Here is a 10,357-nt window from a genome sequence, read left to right as displayed (position 1 = left end):
TTGACACTGCTAGGAAGTCACGAGTTAAAGTGTGCCCGCGCACTCGTGAGGATCTACTTGACCCAGGCTACTCCGCCAAAATTAAACGACATTCCTCTGACATTGACAGTGTCAGAATGCCCCGAGGTAAGATGAACCCTTGCTCTCGCGGACTCACTCCTCTTCATGGCTTTTCAGCCACCATTCCGAATCAACCTCCCCCTGGCATTGATAGTGTCAGGAAGTCACGAGGTAAGCCGAACCCTCGCGCTCGTGAAAACACTTTTAACCATGGCCCCTCGGCCACCAATCGTTATCAACCCCGCCCTGGCATTGACCATGTCAGGAAGCCACGACGTAAGCCAAATTATAGCACTCGTGGGGACGTTCTCGAGCAGAACTCCACATTCTTTATCAGGCCACTCTTCCCTGACATTGATCGTGTCAGACGATACCGAGGTAAGCTGACTACTTACTCTCGTAAAGAAGCGCCTCACAGCGGCTTCGGAGGTAAGCCCCAACGAGCACACGTGCCTTGGGCACCCCGCCTAAGCCCCAATCACCCTCCCCAATCCGCCCCAGGAAAGAATTATTACTCACCCAATCGCCCAATCTACTCTCCCGAGCAACCCCATATGTTTCACTCAGGTGACTACATACACAGGGACGGGAAGTAGACCACGGACAAACTTGGACAAACTCTCCTTCTGGCATGGCTATCCCTTTATTTCCAGATTTTTTTTCTAATGCTGTGATAACAACTGATCTTAAAGTTAGAGTGACATCAGTCTGCTCGCACTTTATGGATCTTTCTGCGATAGATCCATCTTGGCGGCGGCGTATGTGACAAGTCAAAAACTCGCTGTCAGAGTCACTCAAATTTATCACAGCATTAATTATTATTATTTATTATTTATTTATTTTATTTTGATTATTTGTCCATCCTACCCCTAAATCATTCACCCGCCACACCTTTTCCTCTCCAGGCTAGACTTAGTTGACCACCTTGGAGATAGCTAAGGCGCGTCCTTTCATTTATTTGCCCTTGACCGGGGCAAAGATAGACACGTTCTCTTTAGTCTTATCCGCGGATGTCCGCCGCGATTGACACCCCCCCCCCCTTTGGGTGGAATGTAGGTCACTCTTCCCCCCACGTCTCTCTTTGATCTAAGAGATTACACGGGTCAATACACCGCGTGGTACTCCAAGGTGTGACTCTTGTCGGACTTCACCCACGTGTAAGCTAATTCTTAGCCTAGGACATTTCCTGTGTCCCACATTTCCCAGGCATATATAAAGTAAATTAAATCGGGCCAGACCCTCTTTCATTCTCATACGAGCTGAGCTATCGAGTCTGGACTACTTCATACATTCTCTCTCCTAGAGGAATACCTGGTGGTAAGCCGAACTTAATCACAAGTTCCATCTTAATTACTCTGTGTATATTTCCATTGGATTTTATCATGTGTATTTTGCCTAGTTCATTTATATTTAATTAGTGCATTGTGTATTTCTCACTGGCGTAAGTAGAAAACATAAACATGTCCTATGTATTTATTTATGAATTGCATTAATCTATTAATGCTACGTTGCTCAATTGATCGTTGATGCAACCATGTATATATTTGTACATCTTATTTTATTTCCTTTATCTCGGCTGGTCGCCTTGATAATTTTACTAGCGCACTGATACTGCGTCTAGTGAAGAGATATGAATTATCCCCCCCCCCCTTGTGTGTAAGGATTTGTCTCCCCTGTAGTCATTTCACTCTTACGAGAGTTGCGCCCTCTCCATTCAAGTGCGTTCCATTGTTCTCGATCGACGGTCATACGTGAACATACCGTCAGGATCGCTGACCACCGCCCAATTCAACCCCCCCCCCTTCTTTCTCTATCCACCTGTGGTGTTTATTTGAGATCATTATTCCCCTTTTATGTACATTTTATATTATTACTTTCCCCTTTTATGTACATTTCTATATTGCTACTATCCGCCATCTATTTTCCCATATCCCATTTGTCATCATCTCCCCATTGTGCTCTAAAGCAATTTTACCAATCTGACGAATGCACCTCAGTCGAGGGCATCGATAAGATGTATGAGAGACATGTCCTAACTTGTCTTTATTTATCCGCAGCCTCCCTCAGGTGTCTGCCTATTTATCGGGTTACTTACCTGCCTATTGCCTATTTAGGTGCTTAGTGCTACTAAGCACTGTATTTGCTATCAAGAATCACCTATCGCCTATTTGCCTACTGGCCTATCTATGTGCTTAGTGCTAATCAGCGCTGCACTTGCCTATTTGTTCGATATCAAGAATCACCTACTATTTATGTGCTCAGTGCTATTCAGCACTGCACTAGCTCACTGACCTGCCCATTTGTTTGTGCTTAGTGCTATCCAGCACTGCACTTTCCTATTGAGTATCATCTACCGCCTGCGGAGATCTACTCAACTCTACCACTTGGCGCTATCGGCATTGCCCGCCTATTCGACGGCCCACCTGCCAAGCTATTAAGGCGACGTCCCTATAGACCAGATCTGTGTGAGACGTCATAGCTACGCCAACCCTCTGCAACTCACTGGACATATCCTGTCAACTACGCTGCCCACGGCAGATCAGCTCTGCCCGCAGTAACCTTGTGCCCACGGTATCCGGCCACCCGCCATACTGTGCCCACTACAGATACTAGAACTTGGGACTGAAACTCCACAAGAGCTATATCGCCGGCGTCCCTCTATCCGCTAGAGCGCCACCTCCAGCTGCAGATCCTCAAGCCAGGACACAGCCAGCTACGACATCAACAGGAATACCAGCTAAGTCAGAGGACAAAGTGACATACTCTCTTATTATGTGCAAGAGTGATGATTAAACATAGAATGTACTAGAGATAGATGCAAACCCTCCCCCTTTTTATTATTATATGTATATTTATGTAAATAAATTTCCTTTATTTTAACTTTTGTATCTATCTTTCATTGCTTTGTCTCGTTGCGTGTCTGCTCCCGATTCATATGCTGATAAGTGGGGGTGTGATAGCATTAAAAATAATCATCCCCTAGACATAAAACGTGCCAAACACACGTCACATTTCCCCACCTGTCACAACACTCTAATCTCAAATTGTATCATTAGTAAATTTAAATGAAGAAGGGTTGTACCAGTTGGGAGGGGCGATACATGCAATCGAATTTCCCCCATCGGACAAATCAATACTTTTTCTTTTTGTATTATACTTAAGAAATTAAAAAATTAAACAAATCTTTCTCTAATATAATTTATATATACTATAAATTAAATTCTTATATCGAGTCGCCACACCCATATTCTTTAATGCAAAATGAAATCTTTAGCAGAAATTATTAAAGGAGCGAGGATTAATCATTTTCACTCTACCGCCCCTTCCCTTTCTAGACAAAGTTTATGTAATTTCCCATGAATTTATCATAATTATTTTAAGAAAGACTGCATTGGAAAAGTTAGAATTCAAACAAAATTTTCAGTATAAGAGTCACGATTGAGATGAGTTCTAAACCCAGATAAAGTCTTCCTAGTCGCTTTTTCCCAACCTTTACTCAATCTGATATTTTTCTAGTTACATAAATTTGGGACTATAACTCACAATTTATACTTGAATTTTCTTGAATACTATTTATCGAATACATTTTTTTCGGCGGCGATCCTCAAGCAAAAATCTAAATATGTGGGGTATCCTATCTTTTCAAGGAATTGGTTTTATTTGCAATGTATTATGGGCCTATAAATTCATATTAGAATATTTTTCAAGTACAACATTATTCGAAAGGTCCCTTTTTAATAGTATGAATAATGAGCTTTAGGTCAGGAGAATGCGTTTCTGCAGTGAAGAATGCAAGTTAACGCGTTTGGCGTCGGGTTTTCGCCCCGAACTTCATTGATGAATAATGAGCTGTAGAACTCAGGAGAATTCGTTTCTGCAGTGAAAAAAGCAAGAAAACGCTTTTGGCGTCGGGGCTTAGCCCCGAACTCCATTGATGAATAATGAGCTGTACTTGTCAGGAGAATGCGTTTCTGCAGTGAAGAATGCAAGAAAACGCTTTTGGCGTCGGGACTTCACCCCGAATTCCACTGATGAATGATGAGCTGTAGATGTCATAAGAATACGTTTCTGCGGTGAAAAAAGCAAGAAAACGCTTTTGTCGTCGGGGCTTCGCCACGAACCCCACAAAAGAACCTTATAGCGCTGCCCCAGTTGTTTTGTTTTTCGCCGAAGGTTGAGAAATGCTAAATATATATATATATATATATATATATATATATATATGTATATGTGTGTGTGTGTGTGTGCGCGCGCGCTGTACGCACGTTTATGCATAGGGTTAGGGTTTACTGGGCGTTAGGGTTAGGGTTTGGAAAAAAATGCCCCCCCCCCTCACTCCAAAGTTCTGGATCCGCTAGTGCCCCAAAGAGGTCAAGCCCCTCCCGGGCCCCCAAATGATGAAAAATTTCTAGCTACGCCCCTAAATATTTTTACCATTATTCTGTTTTGAATTATTGATCATTAGTACTTAATTGGTTCAATTGTACTAGCTTTTTGTAAGCGACAAACCAACGACTAACTAACAAGGAGAGGGGGCGTCAATTTTTTTTTTTATTTTCAGTTAACTTTTCTGAATATTAGTATAATCACATGTTTAAAAATTGAAATATATTAAGTAGGAGATGTCATTTTATCTTCTAATAAGACCTTGTCAACTGTAGACTGCTTTTTGCGAGGCGCGTATGCACAATATGGGTCAAAACGTTTTGAAGAAAACATTTTAAAACATCTCCGCTAGTGTGATTGTTCTGCATTTTTTGTCTCAGAATAGTTGAATTTCTTCCGTATATTGCAATTTATTATAGTGACGACTTATGTTTGAAAAAAATCCTCGACAGAGACGTCTTTACAAGAAGAATATTTGTTTAAAAAGATCACGCCCATTATAGAAGTACGTGCGCAATATGTAGGCCTACCTAGAATGTCCCTTGCATAATTCTATTGGCCAGGTCTGCCTCTTTATTATTAGATTTAATATGGCCCTCGACTTTTTTTTATTATGATGAATAGTGCGTTCTGAAAGAAAGCACATCGATATTAGCCTATAAAAAAAATTCTCTCTTCTTACTAAGAGAAAAATGTTAGAATACACTTAGCGCCGAGTCACGCCCAGAATTAAACCACTTGCCGACTTGAGCGAAAACCTGCCGCATCTTAAATTCTATCTACTTTAAGAAATGTTTTACAACGCTTAAAATGTATTATGTAGGCAACATTATTTTGGAAAAAGTATTGCCCTTAGGCCTATTATATGTTGTAAAGTATTTCTTTTATGTAAAAATTCAAATGCAAGTGTTTTAACTAATAAATTGCATTAAACCTTATAACTTAATTTTGCTATTACATAATTTCATAACATCGAACCGAGCCGAACCCGAACTTTAGACCTGACCGAAACGAGCCGAACCAGAACTATACTCGTCATCGAACCGAACCGAACTCAAACTTAAATCTGACCGAACCGAACCGAACCCGAACTTTAAAAGTTAGGTTCAATTCCCATCTCTAGTATTTTTATGAAAACAACTGCTTGTGCAGTTGATTTTAAAAATTACATTTTTCGTTTTCAGAAAAAAAAGTAGCCGTTGCATCAGAACTTTGAATGGTCTAAAATATTATGATGTTGGATTTTCAATATATTTCCTAGTTTACGAGATCTAAACGGGACAGACGGACGGATAGACAGACCACACAAATCTAATAGCGTCTATTTCCCTTTTGAGGGCCGCTAAAAATCTAGAACGAAAGAAAGTTGTACAACAAAAAATATTAATAAGTGCTTGTAGGAAATATAACTTTGTCTCTGGATATTTTAATGTCGGTTTAAAAAAATATTAAATCGAAATTGCTAATACAAAAAAAAAAACTATTTGATAGAAACAATTTACCCGATTTCAGTTTTGAAAATGGCAGAGTTGTAATAATAGGTTAAAGGTTCGAATTTTTCGTCCATGACAAGTGGGAGAACTAGTGACTATTAGTGAGTCAGTGGTCAATCAGGACCAAGGATTTTATAGTGTAACAGTAGAGATAAAAAGGCTGTAGTTGTTTCCTAAGAAGATCCTGATTACCTGTTAAAGGGCAGTTGTGCTGCAGACCTGCCACATTACCTGAAAATTCCACAGTAAACACTGTTAAACGGACTACATCGACAGTAAATTCTGTTTTCCTTTAACGAAGATCGAGCGTACAATTCTGGTAACACTATACATATGGAAAATAATTTTTGATAGCACAATATATACGTTCATACCACAGATTTATAGAAAATGTATGTGTGAAGTTTCAATCATAAAGTTAGATTTTATGGAATGATTTATTACTAAGGGAACACAAGAATTCTTGTGTCTGTTAATTTTTAAACAGTGTTTTTAAACTAACCAGGTATAATACAATGTTAAAATCGTGATGGATAGGGTGTTTTTAATTTTTTCTTTCATAGTTTCACTTTCACTTTTATATTTTAGTTTCTTTTTTTGTTTTATTTTAACTTTCAGTTTCACTGTTTGTTTAATTTTCACTCTTTTAGTTTAACTCTTTGTTTTAGTTTCACTCTTTGTTTTAGTTTCCCTCTTTATTTTATTGTCACTCTTTATTTTAATTTCACTCTTTGTTTTATTTTCACTCTTTATTTTAGTTTCACTCTTTGTTTTAGTTTCAGTCTTTGTTTTATTTTCCCTCTTTGTTTTATTTTAATTATTTGTTTTTGTTTCACTCTTTGTTTTAATTTCCCTCTTTATTTTATTTACACTCTTTATTTTAGTTTCACTCTTTGTTTTATTTTCATTCTTTATTCACTCTTTGTTTTTTTTTCATTCTTTGTTTTACTTTCACTCGTTTTAGATTCACTCTTTGTTTTAGTTTCACTTATTTAGTTTTTCTCGTTTAGTTTCACTTTTGTTTTAGCTTCACTCGCATTTTAGTTTTATTCTTTGTTTTAATTTCTCTCTTTGTTTTAGTTTCTCTCTTTGTTTTAGTTTCTCGATTTGTTTTAGTGTCACTGTTTGTTTTTGTATCACTCTGTGTTTTTGTTTCACTCTCTTAGTTCAACTCTTTGTTTTAGTTTCACTCTTTTAATTTCACTCTTTGTTTTAGTTTCACTTCTTGTTTTAGTTTCACTTCTTGTTTTAGTTTCACTTCTTGTTTTAGTTTCAGTCTTTTAGTTTCACTATGTGTTTTAGTTTCACTTTTGGTTTTCGTTTCTTTCTTTGTTTTAGTTTCACTATTTGTTTTAGTCTTACTCTTTATTTAAGTTATACTTTTTTAGTTTTACTGTTTGTTTTTGTATCACTCTTTGTTTTAGTTTCACTCTCTAAGTCTCACTCTTTGTTTTAGTTTCACTCTCTAAACTTCTCTCTTTTGTTTTAGTTTCACTCTCTAAGTTTCTCTCTTTTGTTTTAGTTTCACTCTCTAAGTTTCTCTCTTTTGTTTTAGTTTCACTCTCTAAGTTTCTCTCTTTTGTTTTAGTTTCACTCTTTGTTTTAGTTTCACTCTCTAAGTTTCACTCTCTAAGTTTCACTCTTTGTTTTAGTTTCACTCTCTAAGTTTCTCTCTTTTGTTTTAGTTTCACTCTCTAAGTTTCTGTCTTTTGTTTTAGTTTCACTCTCTAAGTTTCTCTCTTTTGTTTTAGTTTCACTCTCTAAGTTTCTCTCTTTTGTTTTAGTTTCACTCTCTAAGTTTCTCTCTTTTGTTTTAGTTTCACTCTCTAAGTTTCTCTCTTTTGTTTTAGTTTCACTCTCTAAGTTTCTCTCTTTTGTTTTAGTTTCACTCTCTAAGTTTCTCTCTTTTGTTTTAGTTTCACTCTCTAAGTTTCTCTCTTTTGTTTTAGTTTCACTCTCTAAGTTTCTCTCTTTTGTTTTAGTTTCACTCTTTGTTTTAGTTTCACTCTCTAAGTTTCTGTCTTTTGTTTTAGTTTCACTCTCTAAGTTTCTCTCTTTTGTTTTAGTTTCACTCTCTAAGTTTCTCTCTTTTGTTTTAGTTTCACTCTCTAAGTTTCTGTCTTTTGTTTTAGTTTCACTCTCTAAGTTTTTGTCTTTTGTTTTAGTTTCACTCTCTAAGTTTCTCTCTTTTGTTTTAGTTTCACACTCTAAGTTTCTCTCTTTTGTTTTAGTTTCACTCTCTAAGTTTCTCTCTTTTGTTTTAGTTTCACTCTCTAAGTTTCTGTCTTTTGTTTTAGTTTCACTCTCTAAGTTTCTCTCTTTTGTTTTAGTTTCACTCTCTAAGATTCTCTCTTTTGTTTTAGTTTCACTCTGTAAGTTTCACTCTTTGTTTTAGTTTCACTCTCTAAGTTTCACATTTTGTTTTAGTTTCACTATTTGTTTTAGTTTCACTATTTGTTTTAGTTTCACTCTCTAAGTTTCTCTCTTTTGTTTTAGTTTCACTCTCTAAGTTTCTCTCTTTTGTTTTAGTTTCACTCTTTGTTTTAGTTTCACTCTCTAAGTTTCTCTCTTTTGTTTTAGTTACACTCTCTAAGTTTCTCTCTTTTGTTTTAGTTTCACTCTCTAAGTTTCTCTCTTTTGTTTTAGTTTCACTCTTTGTTTTAGTTTCACTCTCTAAGTTTCTCTCTTTTGTTTTAGTTTCACTCTCTAAGTTTCTCTCTTTTGTTTTAGTTTCACTCTTTGTTTTAGTTTCACTCTCTAAGTTTCTCTCTTTTGTTTTAGTTTCACTCTCTAAGTTTCTCTCTTTTGTTTTAGTTTCACTCTCTAAGTTTCACATTTTGTTTTAGTTTCACTATTTGTTTTAGTTTCACTCTTGTCTTTTTTTTCTTTGTTTTTGTTTAACTCTTTGTTTTAGTTTTACTCTTTGTTTTAGTTTCCCTCTTTATTTTATTGTCACTCTTTATTTTAATTTCACTCTTTGTTTTATTTTCACTCTTTATTTTAGTTTCACTCTTTGTTTTAGTTTCAGTCTTTGTTTTATTTTCACTCTTTGTTTTATTTTAATTATTTGTTTTTGTTTCACTCTTTGTTTTAATTTCCCTCTTTATTTTATTTACACTCTTTATTTTAGTTTCACTCTTTGTTTTATTTTCATTCTTTATTCACTCTTTGTTTTTTTTTTCATTCTTTGTTTTACTTTCACTCGTTTTAGATTCACTCTTTGTTTTAGTTTCACTTATTTAGTTTTTCTCGTTTAGTTTCACTTTTGTTTTAGCTTCACTCGCATTTTAGTTTTATTCTTTGTTTTAATTTCTCTCTTTGTTTTAGTTTCTCTCTTTGTTTTAGTTTTTCGATTTGTTTTAGTGTCACTGTTTGTTTTTGTATCACTCTGTGTTTTTGTTTCACTCTCTTAGTTCAACTCTTTGTTTTAGTTTCACTCTTTTAATTTCACTCTTTGTTTTAGTTTCACTTCTTGTTTTAGTTTCACTTCTTGTTTTAGTTTCAGTCTTTTAGTTTCACTATGTGTTTTAGTTTCACTTTTGGTTTTCGTTTCTTTCTTTGTTTTAGTTTCACTCTTTTAGTTTCACTATTTGTTTTAGTCTTACTCTTTATTTAAGTTATACTTTTTTAGTTTTACTGTTTGTTTTTGTATCACTCTTTGTTTTAGTTTCACTCTCTAAGTCTAACTCTTTGTTTTAGTTTCACTCTCTAAACTTCTCTCTTTTGTTTTAGTTTCACTCTCTAAGTTTCTCTCTTTTGTTTTAGTTTCACTCTCTAAGTTTCTCTCTTTTGTTTTAGTTTCACTCTCTAAGTTTCTCTCTTTTGTTTTAGTTTCACTCTTTGTTTTAGTTTCACTCTCTAAGTTTCACTCTCTAAGTTTCACTCTTTGTTTTAGTTTCACTCTCTAAGTTTCTCTCTGTTGTTTTAGTTTCACTCTCTAAGTTTCTGTCTTTTGTTTTAGTTTCACTCTCTAAGTTTCTCTCTTTTGTTTTAGTTTCACTCTCTAAGTTTCTCTCTTTTGTTTTAGTTTCACTCTCTAAGTTTCTCTCTTTTGTTTTAGTTTCACTCTCTAAGTTTCTCTCTTTTGTTTTAGTTTCACTCTCTAAGTTTCTCTCTTTTGTTTTAGTTTCACTCTCTAAGTTTCTCTCTTTTGTTTTAGTTTCACTCTCTAAGTTTCTCTCTTTTGTTTTAGTTTCACTCTCTAAGTTTCTCTCTTTTGTTTTAGTTTCACTCTCTAAGTTTCTCTCTTTTGTTTTAGTTTCTGTCTTTTGTTTTAGTTTCACTCTCTAAGTTTCTGTCTTTTGTTTTAGTTTCACTCTCTAAGTTTCTCTCTTTTGTTTTAGTTTCACTCTCTAAGTTTCTCTCTTTTGTTTTAGTTTCACTCTCTAAGTTTCTGTCTTTTGTTTTAGTTTCACTCT

The sequence above is a fragment of the Biomphalaria glabrata genome, chromosome 12, assembly GCF_947242115.1.
Source record: "Biomphalaria glabrata chromosome 12, xgBioGlab47.1, whole genome shotgun sequence".
NCBI classification, from domain to species: domain Eukaryota; kingdom Metazoa; phylum Mollusca; class Gastropoda; family Planorbidae; genus Biomphalaria; species Biomphalaria glabrata.
The sequence above is the reverse complement of the archived record's forward strand: the minus strand, read 5'-3'. Positions refer to the sequence as shown.